The sequence below is a fragment of the Nerophis ophidion genome, linkage group LG28 (genome assembly GCF_033978795.1).
Source record: "Nerophis ophidion isolate RoL-2023_Sa linkage group LG28, RoL_Noph_v1.0, whole genome shotgun sequence".
Lineage (NCBI taxonomy): Eukaryota > Metazoa > Chordata > Actinopteri > Syngnathiformes > Syngnathidae > Nerophis > Nerophis ophidion.
In genome coordinates, this window is record NC_084638.1 from 2738089 (window position 1) to 2743088 (window position 5000).

The 5000-nt window shown below is 47.1% G+C and overlaps 1 pseudogene; it reads left to right on the forward strand.

Annotated features, from left to right (window-relative positions):
* LOC133544966 (metabotropic glycine receptor-like) overlaps nt 1–5000 on the forward strand; it is a 190900-nt pseudogene that overhangs the window by 185176 nt on the left and 724 nt on the right.

The window sequence follows — 5000 nt, forward strand, 5'->3', positions numbered from 1 at the left end:
TTTCACTTTCAATCAATCAATCAATCAATCAATCAATCAATCAATCAATCAATCAATCGATCAATCAGTCAAAGTTTACTTATTTGGCCCTGTGGAGAGGCGGAGCCAACGGTCCGACAGACAGGCAGGGCACGCTGGAGCCGGGCCCAAGATGGCGGCGAGGAGGCGGCGACGGCGAGCGAGCGGCGAGGCAGGCGCACCGGGAGCGAAGCCTCAATCAAGATCAGGTGCGTAAACAAAGTCAAACTGCTCAAAGTCATGTCCTTCCTCGGTGGTCCAGCCAGGTTGGGCGCCAAATATGACGGTCACAAGCCGTCGTCTTGCGGGTTCCCAGGACCACCAAGGAAGGACATGACTTTGAGCAGTTTGACTTTGTTTATTTTTCAATAGAAACATCAGTCCAGGTCGCTTTCCGGCTCGTCTTTTCCGCTCGCTCATCGTCTGTCTTCGGCTCTTCTACTCTCTTGCTCTGCGTCAGCTGCACTCCTGCTTCTTCCAGTCTCTCCGCCTCTCTTCCCGACGTTCACGGCTGCCGCCCTTTTAACCAGTGCAAGAGGATTGCATGATTGTCCCCAGGTGCGTGATCTACGCACCTGATCTTGATTAAGGCTTCGCTCCCTGTGCGCCCCGCCTCACCGCTCGCTCGCCGTCGCCACCTCCATCTTGAGCCAGGCTCCAGCGTGCCCTGCCTGTCTGTCAATTCGTTGGCTCCGCCTTTCCACTGGCCCTTAAGCACAAATGTCTCAAAAGGCTACACAAGCCACAACCACATCCTAGCCACATCAGGGCAAGAAAAGGGGAAACCCAATGGGAACAACCTGAAACCCTTAGGTGACCGGTGCAATGGACGCCGAGTGGATACGGTTAGTAATGTGAGAGTCCAGTCCATAGTGGGGCCAGCAAGAGAATCCTCTTGAAGGGTTCACAGAGATTGTTAGAGGCTAAGGGTTCTTTTAGCTGCAGTTTTTTTCGAGGATTTTCGAGATAAAGGGAAGGTGAGACACCAGCCGGTCAGGTTTGAGGTTAGGTCTTTTGAGCAGAGGATGAGTAATTCTTCAATATCAATACTGTCCCATGTAGACATTTGATGTCATCCCTCACATCTGATGCAACTTTGACTGTCCCACTCACACGGCTGCTGTCCCCGGTCCACGGAATAGAGGACATTCCTAAGACCAAACCCACTGCATGCAATAGTTGTTTTTCATGACTGAGGATTTCTGAATCTCAATTATGTTTTACTTTTCTGAACACCCACAGGTAAGCGGCAGCCAGCCATCCATTTGTTCTGAGACGGGCAGGAACCTCTACGACGTGTCCGAAGTTGGCCCCTGGGAGATGGAGGAGCCGCAGACGCCCTCCGAGGTCAAGACCCAGAAGCATGTGTCCATCGCCCCGGAGGAAGCCAATGCGGGCCGTAGAGGAAGTAGCGGCTCTGGCGTCGGCAAATGTAGTCGATCTCAGCAGAGAGCCAAAACTGGACAGTCGCCTTCTAACAGGCGGCGTTCCAAAGATAGAGGAGGGGACAGGGAAGAGATACGGAAAACCCGTGCACCCAGGTCGCCTCTGCCTCTCAGGCCAGATGTGTCCCCCTGGGAGTTCGAGGAGCAGCCCATGCTGGAGGGGGTCTCAGACTGTATTTCGCCAGACCGAATCCGGCGGAAGAAAAGCGTTACCCCTACTGACGGGAAGCCCAAGGCCCTCCACTCGGACCACTCCAAGTCTACCGGAAGCCTTCTGCAGCCTCCCACTTTAATGGTGGAGATCTGTCCTTGGGATTACAGCAGCCCGCCCTCGCCCAAGCAGGAAAAGTCCTGCGGCAGTCCCTCCACGCACAAGAAGAAGCGGAAAGGTTCCTGCTCGTCCGCCCACAAAGCAGAGAAGGAGAAAGGCCGGGAGAAACCCCGGGAGAGACGGAGCTCCTCCAGCAAGCCCGCGTCAGAGCGAAGGCGCGTTAGCCAGTCGTCGGAGTGCACCGGGCCCGTCTCGGAGCGGCGGAGGAGCTCCAGCAGAGACCCTGAGGGGATGGTGGTCAGGAAGGCGGAGGTCCTTTCGAGGGAGACGGAAACCAAACACACCTCCACTGACAGGAAGAACGAGCGCAGTCACAAACCCGCAGTTGTCGGCGCTCCAAAAATGGCCGATGTCTGTCCCTGGGACTTTGAGGACCCGGACCACGGGGAAAGGGCATGATGGATGACCGTTTTTTTCCCCTACTGACTCATGAGCAGCCTCCAAAGCAAGAACGCTGCATGAACGAAAACAATCTGTTAGTCTTACTTCTGCACTTTTTCCACACATTTTCGAACTCATCCCATTGCCACACACTCAATCCTTTGATCTTTGTCTGTACTTCAAAAAGTCAATGACAGAGTCAAGACACAATTAGTGATCATTCAACATTTTTTCCTACTGACTCATGAGCAGCCTCAAAAGCAAGAACGCTGCATGAACGAAAACAATCTGTTAGTCTTACTTCTGCACTTTTTCCACACATTTTCGAACTCATCCCATTGCCACACCCTCAATCCTTTGATCTTTGTCTGTACTTCAAAAAGTCTATGACAGAGTCAAGACACAATTAGTGATCATTCAACACAAATCAGAAGCAATACAAGTCCAAAGGGACTTGGATCATGAAGGATCTTCACAATTATGCCAGGGATATTCCCCCCAAAATTGTTTTGGGGGTGCCATTTTCAAAGGGGTGTCAAAAATGTCGATTCTCGGAAGAATAGCGATTCTTATTTGTAACGATTCTTAGTCGGTAAAATAATAATAATAATAAAATAATTGATATTTAACATTTTTTATTTCTGTTCTTTCCAGTCATTTTCAATGTTCGAACTGAGAAACTTGTTTGGTTTTTTGGGGTAAATAAACATTCACTTAGACTTAAAAGTTGGCACAGGGGCATTTTTACCACTGTGTTACACGGCCTTTCCTTTTAACAACACTCAGTAAACGTTTGGGAACTGAGTAAAACCAATTTTTGAATTCTTTCGGTGGAATTCTTTCCCATTCTTGCTTAAGTTGTTCAACAGTCTCCGTTGTGGTATTTTAGGCTTCATAATGCGCCACACATTTTCAATGGGGGACAGGTCTGGACCGCAGGCAGGCCAGTCTAGTACCCGCACTATTTTACCACAAAGCCACGCTGTTGTAACACGTGGCTTGGCATTGTCTTGCTGAAATAAGCAGGGGCGTCCATGATCACGTTGCTTGGATGGCAACATATGTTGCTCCAAAACCTGTATGTACCTTTCAGTATTAATGGTGCCTTCCCAGATGTGTAAGTTACCCATGCCTTGGGCACTAATGCACCCCCATACCATCACACATGCTGGCTTTTCAACTTTGCGCCAAGGTTCTTTTCCTCTTTGGTCCCGAGGACACGACGTCCACAGTTTCCCAAAAATATTTGAAATGTGGACTCGTCACACCACAGAACACTTTTCCACATTGCATCAGTCCATCTTAGATGAGCTCAGGCTTAGCAAAGCCGGTGGTGTTTCTGGGTGTTGTTGACAAATTGCTGTGGGTTTGCATAAAATAGTTTTAACATGCACTTACAGAAGTACCCACCAACTGTAGTTACTGACAGTGGTTTTCTGAAGTGTTCATGAGCCCATGTGGTGATATCCTTTTACACACTGATGTCGCCTTTTGATGCAGTACCGCCTGAGGGAACGAAGGTCCGTCATATCATCGCTTACGTGCAGTGATTTCTCCAGATTCTCTGAACCATTTTGTGATATTACGGACCGTAGATGGTGAAATCCCTAAATTCCTCGCAATAGCTGGTTGAGAAATGTCGTTCTTCAACAATTTGCTCACGCATTTGTTCACAAAGCGGTGACCCCTCGCCCCGTACTTGTTTGTGAACGACTGAGCATTTCACGGAAGCTGTTTTTATACCCAATCATGGCACCCACCTGTTCCCAATTAAGTGTGTGACGAGCATTCCTCAAATCTCTCAGTCTTTTTTGCCACTTGTGCCAGCTTTTTTGAAAGATGTCGCAGGCCTCAAATTACAATTGAGCTAATATTTGCAAAAAATGACAAAAGTTGACCAGTTCGAACGTTAAGTATCTTGTCTTTGCAGTCTATTCAATTGAATATAGGTTGAAAAGGGTTTGCAAATCGTTGTATTTTGTTTTTATTTACCATTTACACAACTTGCCAACTTCACCAGTTTTGTTTTTTGTACTTAATCATAGAACTGACACCCAATGTGGTTAACAAAGAATTGATTTTTAAATCGAGAATGGCTTCGCAATTGAATCGTTACCTTTAGGAATCAAATTGAACCGCGTGGGGCCCAAAGATTGACAACCCCTACATGTTCAGAAAAACTGAGGACCCTACTTCTCCCTTAAGTATTATTTAAAAAAAGTGTCTTTTTAAAGGACCTTTTGCAAAAATCTTAGTCAAAGATCATCTCTATGACAGCACTCCAATGTTTTTTAAGAATCTGCTGCAAAAATGTGAGTCCCTCACAAGTTTTTTTCTTTCTTTACCTGAACTCGTTGAATAGCGCAAAGGGAGAAAAAGAGAGCACCTAAGATGGAACCTTGAGGAACACCAGTGGTATGACTAAAAATGACTGAAGTAAACAAGCTACATATTAGTTACATGACTCAGATTAGGAAAAATAACTGCCAAAAATGGAGAGGACTTAAAGGGGTGCCTTGGGTAACGCCTCAGTTATGTAAATGACAAGTTAGGACCCCAAGGTTCTCGGTTTGCTAGCAGGGTTAAAATGTTAATGCAAAGACCTGCCAATGTGTTTACATGGTCCAAGTTCCTCCTGTTTTTAGGAATTGGCCGCAAAAATGTTGGTTCGAAGTTTTGAACTGAACTTCGAAGGAAATGATATGGAAGAAGATGTCGGTCAATCCAAGACGTGTCGTATTTCTGCTACGTCAAGTCACTTTTATTGCTCGTCTGCACTTTTTTCAGCTCGCACACGTTGGCATCTTTTTAAACCACACTTTTTT